The 12,189-nt window shown below is 43.0% G+C and overlaps 1 long non-coding RNA gene and 1 other non-coding gene across 2 annotated transcripts; one reads left to right on the top strand and one right to left on the bottom strand.

Annotated features, from left to right (window-relative positions):
* The first annotated feature begins 7,881 nt into the window (after nt 1–7,881).
* On the top strand, nt 7,882–10,154 carry LOC134484464 (uncharacterized). The gene is made up of 4 exons (XR_010061924.1): nt 7,882–8,017; nt 9,065–9,334; nt 9,730–9,930; nt 10,011–10,154. It is a non-coding gene; the product is annotated as an uncharacterized LOC134484464 (long non-coding RNA).
* Nucleotides 10,155–11,780: 1,626 nt separating this feature from the next.
* Nucleotides 11,781–11,854, bottom strand: Trnap-agg (transfer RNA proline (anticodon AGG)). Its single transcript has one exon. It is a non-coding gene; the product is annotated as a tRNA-Pro (tRNA).
* Between the last annotated feature and the right edge of the window lie 335 nt (nt 11,855–12,189).

The raw sequence follows: 12,189 nt of genomic DNA, 5'->3' as shown, positions 1-12,189 counted from the left end.
ATCAAAAAAATCAATGAAAATAAAACAGAAAAGAAATCAATAGCTTCAGGGGGAGCATGGCTTATCCATGGAGGCTGCCTCCATTTGAACTCAACAGTTGAGCTTTTAGATATATTGTGTAACACAACGTTTTATAACCCCTCTCACCAAACCCTGTTCTAACCTAAACACCTAAGGGGAGATAGAGTAGAAAGAAATACTTCTTGGAAATAAAGCAAAAAGGAAACATTCCTCCATCCTAGATGCTTTCCTCGCATCATCTGTGCAAGGATAATGAAAACCGTTACTTTCTAGGTACCCTAATTTCCAATGTTACAAATCATATAATTAATACTTCTTATCATTCATAAAACACATTGGCACTAATCGTTTTGATGTGTTTTTCTAACTCACTACTAGTGTAGATCTGATGAACTGGAATTGTTCGCCTGCTCATTTATACATGAGGGAAGTGAGGTTTAAACTTCGAGCCAATTTCCCAATACTGTAAGCTAATAAATGGCAAAGTAAGAAGGCCGCACTTTCTCTGGATTCACGGCATTGCCTCGTGAGAAATGCAAGTCAGGGTACCTTTGCAGGGAATTCCAAGGATCAGTACATGGCAGCTGAAAGTTGTCTTGGATGCAAGATTGGGAGTGAGGCTCAAGTCAGCTGAGCCCCAGCTCAGGATTCCTGAAACAGAACACCAGAATATGTTAGAAAGCGTGGAGACTAAACTAAATATCTGGGAGTCCTCAGCAGATTGTACAGATCCAGGGCTGAGGGTTCATAAGTATGTTGGTCTTTGTGGGGCTGGAAAGGAACACTTATTTAGATCCACACCTCCTACTATGTGCTACTACAGTGGAGACAATTTCTTAAGTCCAAGCTTTTTGTTTTGTTCCTGTGTGTGTGTGTGTGTGTGTGTGTGTGTGTGTGTGTGTGTGTACATACTTGCATGTGCAGTGTATAATGTAGGGACTAATCCATTTCTCTTCTACCTTATTCATTGAAGCAGCATTTCTCAGTCAAACCCAGAGTTCACCAATATGACTAGTTTGACAGCTATCTTCCCCTGGGGATCTGCCCTATCTCTACCTCCCTGGACTGGGATTCTATGTGGGCCACAAAGCCTACCCATCATTTACCTGAGACCTGTGAGCCATCTCCTCAACTGCTAAGGTTCAAGTCCCGGTTTTGGGCCCAACTATTTTACTGTTGTTTTCTTATTCTTCTTTTTTTTTTTTTTTTTGTCTTGGTCATAATATAAGTAGCAGGTTAAGGTTTGACTGGCTCACTCAAACAATCACTCAAATCCCTCCACACAAATGTGTTCTAATAAGGAGGAGGACTCTGCTGACTCTCTCTTCTGTAAAGTCTTACCTTAACAGATGAGTTAAAGGTTGGGATTATCCTAGTGGGTGATTGTGGATGCTGTTGTTGATGTTGAGGGAGGCTGGCAAATGAGGGGGCACAGCTGAGTCACGTATAATAACAGATACAAAGCTGAGTGTGGTAGTGCATACCTATATTCTCAATACTCGCGAAGATCACAAGTTCAAATCCAGCCTGGGCTACATAGAAATCCAAAGACAGCCTGGGCTACATCATATATCAAGGCCAGCCTGGGCTACAAAGTAAGTTCATGGCCAGCCTGGGCTACATAGTAAGTCCCTGGCCAACCTGGGCTACATAGAAAGTCCAAGGTCAGCTTGGCCTACTTACGTGACTCTTCTCCAAACAACAACAGGTTTTTTTTTCCTTTTTTGTTTCTGTCTCTCCTATTTCCTCTACAATGATACCAGTGCTGTAGTTTGGGGGTGTTTGCGAGAAGTTTCATCATGTCTGATGGTCCAGGAACTCCCAAGCAGCACGGCAAACCAAACAGTGCAGCAAACAAGTCTGTTTCGATTTTTGAAGAAAAATATGAAACATGGGAAGTGCTGTCTGAAGAAATGGCTCTAAGATGGGACAATGCCTCGGGAGACGGGGCTTGGATCTTGTGCTAGTTTCCTCGTGAGAAAAACAATGATGTTCTCAACCAGAGTCTGTGTTGGGAATACAATGCTGTGCTTCCATTTCAACACTGCATAATCTCAATATGGCCACCCTGGAAATCTTGTCTGATATCAAACAAATTATTGGAGAGATAAGTTGAGTATAAACATTGTAATTAAAAAGTGTTTAAATGATGAATAATTTTTTTTTAATTTTTTGTCCGTGGGACCAGGTTCAGTGTTCTGCATAAACTCTAAAACACGGCAATTTCTTTTTCTTTTTTTTAAATCGCCAAACAGAATGGATCTTATATTTTTCTATCTAGGTTTAATCAAGACGTAAAAATAAAATTCTTTGCTTAAAAAAAATGTGTTTCATTGGCTTTTCTTTGTTAATTTCTTATTTTTAGTGTTTTGTGTTTTGGGGTTCATTTTAAAAATTATTTTTTCATTGAATTAATTATTTTCTTATTTTCTAGTGTAAATAAAAATGTAGGTTGCTGGTCTTTGTTTGTAGTCTAAGAATTAGTGTTGTAACTAAAGTTTCCTCTTAGCACCATCATAGTTATGTCTCACACATTTTGATAGTATGTTTCCTATCTTCTTTTTTTCTTACTGTTACATAGTTTCATTATTTCTTGACATATGTATTATTTGTGAATGTGTAATTTAATGTTTCTCGTCTGGGAGACTCCTGTTTCTCATTGAAGACTTCTATTTTTTTTTTTTTTGTTTTTGTTTTTTTGTATTAGCAGAATACATCCTGAGGGGCTGGAGATGCAGCTCAGTGGACAGAGTGCTCACTTGGCTCTCACACAGCTTTGGGCTCCACCTATAGTACCTCATCAGCTGGTGTAGTAGTACATGCCCATAGTCCCATTACCAGGAGGAGAATCAGGAGTTCAAAATCATCCTTGGGTGCATAGGGTGTTTGAGGCCAGCCTAGGCTACATGAAACCTGTATAAACAAATATGTCCCACAAGACATCCTTTCTTAGGCATTTGCCACACTTTGTTCTGTGGTTTCTGAGTGTCTGAAAAGTCTAGGGTACTTGAAGGAAAAGAACATCCTGGTGCTACTAGGGACTGTCAGTCAGAGACATGGGCTGTTGACGCCATCTCATCCGAGCTGGTTTACCGCCTGCTTCTGTTGCTGATGGGCTGATCCGTGTCCACAGCTTTACTCATAATCACCCTGCTTCCTTTTAGCTGTACCCATTCTTGCTTCCTGCTGAGGCTGTGATGGACACAGCCTAGTGACACAAAGAATTGGGGTCTCCTTCCAGCCCACTGATTCTCTCAACAGTAAGTTCTTTCTCTGTAGAAATAGTTTCTCTCTTGCCTATACTATCAGAAATAAATATAACACTCTTCTCTGTTTTATTTGGACACTGGGTTTCATTATGTAGGTAGGGCTGGCCTGAAACTCACTGTATAAACCAGGTCGGCCTTGAACTCACAGAGATCAGCTTGCTTCTGAGTGCTGGGATTAAAGGGACATACCTGGCTCCTTTTTTTTTTTTAATTTTTTTAATTCAACTCTATGCTGTGTGTGTGTGTGTGTGTGTGTCTGTGTGTCTCTCTGTGTGTGTGTTTGTGTGTTTTGACCAAAGAGTCCATCAGATCCTCTGAATCCTGATCCTCTGCAAGAGTATCCAGTGTTCCTAACCAGTGAGCCGTCTTCCCAGGCCCTTCTGCCTGTTCTAAACTCCACTTCATTGTTCATCTTGCCCAGACATGTCTTTAATGCCTACTCTTAGTGTTTGCTTTAATTCAGTGATTTTCGAATTTCTATTTTCTATTTTCTATTCGATTTTCTCTTGTTTCTTCTATTACCTCACCAAGATGATGTGTATCCTTTTGTTTTGGAAGTTTCTCATTGACAACGCTTGAATCCTGGCTTTAAAATCCTTGCTGACAATTCTGACAAGGGTTTTCTCTTGTTGCCACCACCAGGGAACTGGTTTTTCTCCTCTGCTTTTCATTTAGGGGGATGGTCATGGTGTGCCGTGATTTCCATTTTGACATCGTTTGTCTACGATGTCAGCAGTCCTGACACTGTGGGTACAGTGGCTGTTTATCCTTCATAAACTTATGGTGGTGTTTTGGTTTTTCTGGATTTGCCTGATTGAATAAAAGGGATTTACCTCCAGTCCATACCAACAGGCATATTTTAGAGGAGTCAACAAGAGTGGTTCTCAACCGTCCTAACATAACCTTTTCATACAGCTCCACCAACTGCAAAATTATTTCATTGCTACTTCATAACTTTAATTTTGCTGTAGTAATGAATTGTGATGTAAATGTCTGGAATTCAGGATATATGATATGTGACTCCTGTGCAAGGGCCATTTGAGCTCCCAAAGGGGTCTCAATCCAAGGGTTAAGAACCACTGATCTGGACATGGTGGGAGGCCTTTACCGAAGTAGATGGGTTGCCCAGTGTTGCTGGGGAGGAGTCTCCATCTCTGGAAGGCAAAGGATCTTCCAAGGTCAGGCTTTTTCCTGGGTCCCTCTGGAATAGTGGACACACCCTTGATGGTTACTGATGGATCAACTGAGTCCAGGCAGTTTTCTTTACATCCTCGAAGATGAGGATTATAAAAAGGGTTCTGCTAGCCAAAAGCAGTGGCTGAAGCTATCCCTGGCGATCTTTCCCTTACCTAATGGCTCCTTGTCCACACAAGGCAAACAGTAGATGTCTGAGTCCCTCCCAAGCTGCACCTTTCCAATCTACACTCTTCCTCTGTGCTGTTTCTTTCATGAAGAGCACACACGCTAACCCTGAACCCATCTTGTCCTCAGTCAGCACTAACAACCTTGTCCTCTCTGCCAGCTTCACTTTCCCATATGACGCGGCTGCTCACAATTCTGAGACATGTTCATGCTTCTATGGACAAACAGAATGGCACCAATTGCCTAGTCTATAATGACACAGATTCTGTATGATTCTGATTCAGAAGCCTGTAAATCCAAGATGAAGAGACCATCGGCAGAGGAAGGAGTTCTTGTGGGATGTTGTCACCGCAGAAGGGATTCAATGGGCTAGGAAGACAAGAGAGGGAGCCAAACTCCCTTTCATAATTTAACCTTTTACTACAATAGCATCATTAATGGATCTTTATTTGTAGGTCGCATCCCTCTTGACCTAATCAATTCTTCACAACTACGTTCCCACTGGGGATTAATCTTCAGAAAATTACTTTTGGGCAAACACATTCAAACCAGAGATGAGGTGAAAAATTGGATATCTGTAGTGGGGATGGGCATTATTCTTCCCACGTTGTGTACCTATAAGTTCTCTAACTACCTCCTTCCCCACGGTAGCCTCACTGAATGACGTGAATTCCAGGTGATTGATGAGGTAAAGACACCAAAGCTCATTTCTATATCCTGTCACCAGTATCAAGTTCGAAACAGCAAGAGCCACCTGTGGGAAGGAAAATATGAATAAACTTTATGCAATCTCTAAACTATGAACCCCCAATTTAATCAAAACATTGTTTTAGACTCAGTTCTCTTATATCGATGTGCTTTAAATGTACAAGTCAGTGGGCTTACTGGTGACTCCTTGTACATGTTTATACTGTACATTAGCCATCTTCATCCTCACAAATCACCTCCATTTCCACCTGCACACACACACACACAAACACACACTCACACACACACACACACACACACACACACACCCTGCTGCTCCCCTTCCTCTTCCCAAATGCCCCCTTTCACTTAATATCCCTTATTAAAATCTAAATTCCGCAATCGTCTGTTTGAGTCTGGCTTGTTTCACTTAACATATTGTATTTTACACTCCATCCATTTTTCTGAGAACAAAACCCTTTGGTCTTAAACATAGATGAGAATCACATCAATGTATATGACATTTTTTAAGTCATTCTTCCAGTGATCAACAGCTAAGGTTTTTCCAATGGCTTGTCTATTACACACAGTGTGGCAATCAGAATGGATGTGCAGGGTTCCTTGTTTGTTTTTATTGTCAGTTTGACTCAACCTTGGAAGAAGGATCCTCAGCTGAAGAATTGCCTCCATCAGAGAGGCTTTTGGCCACATCTGTAAGGAATTTTTTTTGATGGTTGATGTGGAAGTGTCTAGCCCACTGTGGGTACTGTCATCCCCTATGAAGGTGGCCCTGGGTTGTATGAGAAGGAGAGAAAGCTGAGTAGGTCATGGATAGCAATCCAGTACTCAGCATTTCTAAGTTGTCTCTGCTTCCTTTCCTGCCTCTAGAGTCCTGCCTGAGTTCCTGCCCCAACGTCGCTCAGTAATAGACGGGAGCCTAGAAGATAGAGTAAGACAAACTCTTTCCTCCTCAAGTTGACGGCTATGATGAGATTGTTCTTCTTGATGCCTACGTGCACTTCCCATTTTTGAAAGTTGTCTCTGTTTATTGTTCTTAGAAAGATGATATTGCATGTTTTCTCATGGGTTCTCTGTCTCTCACCATGTCGCTCTCTGTCTCTGTCTCTCACTGTATTTGTGTGTTAGAGTGTGTATATGTGTATGTTTGTGTGTGTGTATGTGTGTGTGTTTCTGTGTGTATGTATGTGTGTGTTTGTGTGTATGTATGTGTGTGTTTGTGTTTCTGTTAATGTATGAGTGTTTCTGTATGTGTGTTTGTGTGTGTGTGTGTGTGTGTGTGTGTGTGTGTGTGTGTGTGATTTCCAGACTTAAAAAAAAATTCCCCAAGGCTGCAAATCTCAGCAGGTGCCTAGAAAAGGGAGATGAAGGGGAGAAAAGGGGGAAAAATCATGTCATTTGAGTTAACCCAACATTGAGGTCAGCCACATAGTGGACCAACAGTCACATAATGGCAGAGGAGTCATAAGAGCAGAGAGAGAGGAAAACTCAAAGTGTGAAGGAAAATGTGCTTAAACTACGATAGAAGGTAGAAAAAGAAGACGGTGCACTTAGAAAAGTGGGCAGATTTTAAAAAGCTGCCATAAGTTATTAAGCTCTAAGTACATTTAAAAAAAATTATAATGTTAAAGTGGAAGGGAATTACTGGGAAGAGGGAAAAGAGGGTCAGAGTGTAGTGGGGACAGGGGAGGGTTCTGAAAAGAATCCTTTTGAAGATCTGAAGAACTATGTGACACAAACAATTAAAGTGCCCTGTAATTTACAGGTAAACTCCATACTTACCTGCATCCAGTATTCTGTCTACCCATATTTCAAAAATAAAATTACCTCATCTATTTCCTCCTGTTTTGCTGCATTTGATCTAATAAATTCCTTGTAACCAGAAGTGCTGGTAAATTTTAAAGACATTTAAAATATGACTGGTCGATATCGGGTTTGTCATCAGTTTATCCAGACTTGGAAGCAGGTCCAAGAGCTAATTTTTCCTCGCTCTTTGCAAATAATCCATAATTCATGATCGCCATTGACTTCAATACAAGGTATTTAATCCTGTCAAATTCCAGCTTTGTTTGAATAAAAATGGCCGTCCTCTAATTGTGGGTTTTGATAAAGCTAATTTTGGTGTGCTATCCAGTGGGCTGCCTCGGAGAGAGAGCCTAGCAATATTTCTGATACGGAGAATGACTTAAAGATAACCAAAGGAAAGATAGGAGCTGGGAAAATAACCACCAAGGATGTTGGTGACTCAGAAACCAAAGACTTTTTCAAAAAAAAAAAAAGCATGAAAAGAGCTACTTGGACAGACTGTGACTCGAGTCATCAGAATATGTGGGTGGGGACTTTACTTTGGGCCTCCAGGAGGCTACATGAGAAGCTAAAGCCTAGATGCTGGAAGTTTCTAAGCGTAACTAGGGAAGGAACTGGGCTGAGAGGGCTTCTATGACGCAAGCAGAGCCTGGATGATGTCACAGAGCACAAGGGCGGAGGTTGCGCATCTCTTCCACTTGGGGGCTCTAGACTCCCCTGAAGGTGGGTTCACTATTTTCGCAGCGGGGTGTGAAGGACAGTTCAGCTCCTGAACCCCACAATTACTCAACAGGCTTTTGGAGCCTGACCGGTTTCCGAAGACAGAATCTGGACGACTAGGACATTTTCTTTCGGTAAATACGTTTATGAAGATAACTGGGACCCTTGTAGTCCAGAAAGCTAAAAGTTTTCCCTCGTACAGCACGTAACCGTATGTTCTGATGTCTTCCACGTTTGAGAGCTAGGCGGATGATCTAGGCTAGTCAGTTTCCGGAGTTTATTATACTTTGCTAACAATATCTAATTCATAATTCTACTAAAATGCCAAAGCTCCTCTCTGTGCCTGTGCATTTTAGGAGATAATATTTCTTTGTTTGTTTGTTTGTTTGTTTGTTTGTTTGTTTTTGGGAGCTGAGGACCGAACCCAGGGCCCTGTGCTTGCTAGGCAAGTGCTCTACAATTGAGTTAAATCCCAACCCCAGGAGATATTATTTCTAAATGGCTGTTGTTGCCTACAAAAAAGACTCTTGTTGCGGTCGAAGATGCAACAGCGTCGCGGAATAAACCTGGGGCTGGGTAAGGATGCACAGTACAGAAAGCCAGTAGACTGGTGTGCTGTGTTTCTGGGCAGACACTTGTGGATGTTGCCACATAGCTCACAGTTAGAGGGTAGAAGAGGGGTGTGGCCACCCTTCTGGCTCCTTTGCTATCCTTTCTCTGTTCTGCTTGCTTAAAGTGGGGACAGGGATACTTAATCCCACACTGACCTAGCCATTCAAGGAGAGGATCTTCACCAGAGGCAAAGTGCCTCGGGCTGAAGAAATGTGTCTGAATATGTTACTCTGAGCTGTAGAGAACCATTTGTTCATTTCCCTTTGAACTTTAGATTTTGATTTTTGAGACAGTGTTTTTCTGTGGGTAGCTTTGGCTATCCTGGAACTAACTCTGTAGACCAGGCTGGCCTTGATCTCACAGAGGTCGGCCTCCTTCTGCCTCATGAGTGCTGGAATTAAAGGTGTGCTCCACCATTGCCCAGCCTTCCTACGAACTTCTGATTATGACAGAATTACATTCAGATGCTCAACCCTGTTTACCATCCCCTTCCTCACCTGCTCCAAAGTTCTTTTAGAAAAGAGCCTTGGTCCAGCGCCCTCCCCACCCCACCCCCATTGTTCTTGCAGGCACTCAGAGGCAACAGCATTGTGTCTGGTTTAAGCAGGTGAGCTCTTCAAACACAGGGCACGGGCAAGTATGAAGCCTGAACACAGAACGGTAGCCACAAGACAGTGGACCAGAGTGCCGTGGCCTACCGCACTAGGTCTACAGCCAAGAAGAAGAGGATGTCTCAGAGGAGTATGAGCACACCATCATTCCAGAAGCGGAGGAGGAGGAGGCCTTCTCCCCAGGCTCTGGGGAACATTGTGGGCTGCTGATTTTCTCATGGATGTAAGGTAGGTGATGAGCCCGTCACCCAGTGGAAGGCCATCGTTCTAGATCAACTGCCAACAAATCCCTCTCTGTATCTGGTCAAGTATGATGGAATTAACTGTGTCTATGGACAGGAACTTCACAGCGATGAGAGAATTTTAAAGCTTAAGGTCTTGCCTCACAAAGTAGTGTTTTCTCAAGTGAAAGACGCCCATCTCGCAAGAGCCATGGTTGGCCGAGCTGTGGAGCATAAATTTGAGGGCAAACATGGCTCTAAGAACAACTGGAGGGGGGGTGGTCCTAGCCCAGGTGCCGATCATGAAGGACTGGTTTTAAATCACCAAGAAGAAAGATCCAGTCCTATACATCTATCAGCTCCTGGACGATTACGCAGAAGGTAACCTCTGTATCATTCCAGAGACTCCTCCAGCAGAGGTGAAGTCAGACGTTTACAGCGACATCTTAACAGGTCAATGTGTGCAGTTCACCAGAAGCGACAGGTCCAAAAAGATCGGCAAAGTCATTTACCAAGTTCCAGCCACGCCTTCCGTGTACTTGATCATGTTTGATGGTGACGTCCACATCTACGTCTATAATGTGTTGGATAAGATCTGTTAAGGTGAAATTCACAATGTGAGGGGAAAATAGATGGGGAATTTATAGGATTGGGGGGAAAATGTTTGTTTTTCTGTGTTTCAGATACCCAAGGGCCTTTGACAACCCCAGTATCATTTCCAGTGGAATTTGGTTTTGCTCTAAAAATTAAAATGTGCGATGTGACGTGTTGTGTGTGCACACTTTGGTGGAGGAGACGGGCTGTGGTGGATGGAACATGGAGAGGAATCCGGAAAGGTCAAATCTGTGAACAGTGAGTCTGATTTCCCGTAGGCTAAAACAAACAGGACTGAGCTGGTCTGGTATATAGGGAGAGAAAAGAACTGGAGATGAGGCTTAGAGGAGCAGGGATGGCACGGGAAAAAAAAGATGGATGTTTAGGAAGCAGTGGAGAGGGGCCAGAAATAGATAGACTCTCTGAGGTGAAGTTTGAGGGAGAAACAAATGGGGAAAGAGGGGCAGGTATCAGGGAGGTGGTCTTGGAACTCAAGGGGAAACCCAATAAACTGATCCAAGCAGACAGAGAATCAGAGAAGATCGGGGATTGTTTGACTAACGAAACCTAATGAAACCTGTTTCTCATCTGAAGATGTATTATTTTTAATTATGTGGGTGGGGGCAAGGCATGAACACAGGAGACCACAGAGACAAGAATAGTCAGGTCCCCTGGAGCTGGAATTAAAGGTGGTTGGGAGCCATTGGACATGAGCTCAAAGAACAAATCCATGTCCTCTTTCAAAGCAGACGAGCTCTTGATCCATTGGTTATCTCTCCAGGCCCCTAAAGTCATCTTTTCAAATAAATCCAACCTTCACATGCAGAGAAGAGACCAGGATGAGGGTAAGAAAGATTAAATTGACGGGGACGTGGAAGAAAGACTAAAGAACACATGAGGGAGTAGAGGACACAGAGGGATGAAGGAATTCCAAATGTAGTTCTCAAAAAGTGAAGCAGGAGACCCAGGAAGAACAGAAAGGGTCTAGAATGAGTTGAACTTAGGCCGCATCCATATTGGTCTCTTTGGTTCCTTAAAGAACAGCCAAGACATCACTACAGAAGGTGGATGTGAGGTAGAGGCTTCCTCGGAGGACATTTTGACGAGGATAACTCAAGAGTAGTGAATGCCAAACTCAGTTTATATCTATTGATTCCTGAAAGTATCATAAAGCCCATTATATTATATTAATTTAAATGTAATTTAAAAGGGAATATGAGGATGCCATGAGCTTCTGTCAGGTGTTACCTGGATCCTGAGTTTAGCTTCCCTGAGCACGTTAGACTCTGTTGCATCCTGTAATATTTTTTTTTGGTCTCGGCTCAATGCCCCTAGATGACCACAAAGAGCTCCTGCACTGGCTTGTCTTGCCTGGCTCTCCTTCGACTGGATGGCTTCCTACACACTTGTGGGCCCTGTTACCCTATCTAGCCCCAGGAAGTTCCCGTCTTTTAGTCACATGTAAGCTTATCCTCAGAAAACTCTTGATGGTGCCTCCAATGCAGAGGTGCTGAGCTTTTTCCTATGCCATTTGCCGTGACATTAAAATGCTTTGCGGTTCCTGACCATGTAGCTCTCTCCTCCTGAGAAGCCCCTGTGCACTCCATGAGGTCTCTCTGAGCCACATCTACACTCCAAGAGTGTCTTTGGAGACAACCTTATCTTGGACTCATTCATTGCTGTTTCTTCTCTCAAGAATACTTTTCTCACTGCAGGACTAGAAATTACTTTCTATCGTTGATTAATTCTGCTATTTGGGAGTTTTTATACTGGCTGGTTTTATGATGGTTTTATTGCTGCGAAAAGACACCATGACCAAGGCAACTTATAAGGGACAACATTTTTTTGGGGGTTCTATTTTTTGGAGCTGGGGATCGAACCCAGGGCCTTGTGCTTCCTAGGCAAGTGCTCTACCACTGAGCTAAATCCCAAACCCCAAGGGACAACATTTAATTAGGGCAGGCTTTCAGGTTCAGAAGTTCAGTCTATTTTCATCAAGGGAGGAATCATGGAAACGTCTAGGAAGACATGGTGTTGGAGAAGAAGCATATCACACAAACATTGATATGCTTCCTCCTACAAGGCCACACCGACTCCCACAAGGCCACACCTCCTACTTGTGCCACCCTTCCCATGGGACAATCACATTCTAACAACCGCTCTGATTTTATGCCAACGTGACACAAGCTAGAGTCATCAGAGAAGAGGGCGCCTCAGTTGAGAACATGCCTCCATAAGATCCAAGTGTAGGGCATTTTCTTAGTGATT

The sequence above is a fragment of the Rattus norvegicus genome, chromosome Y (assembly GCF_036323735.1).
Source record: "Rattus norvegicus strain BN/NHsdMcwi chromosome Y, GRCr8, whole genome shotgun sequence".
In the NCBI taxonomy this organism is placed as follows: Eukaryota; Metazoa; Chordata; class Mammalia; order Rodentia; family Muridae; genus Rattus; species Rattus norvegicus.
The sequence above is the reverse complement of the archived record's forward strand: the minus strand, read 5'-3'. Positions and strand labels throughout refer to the sequence as shown.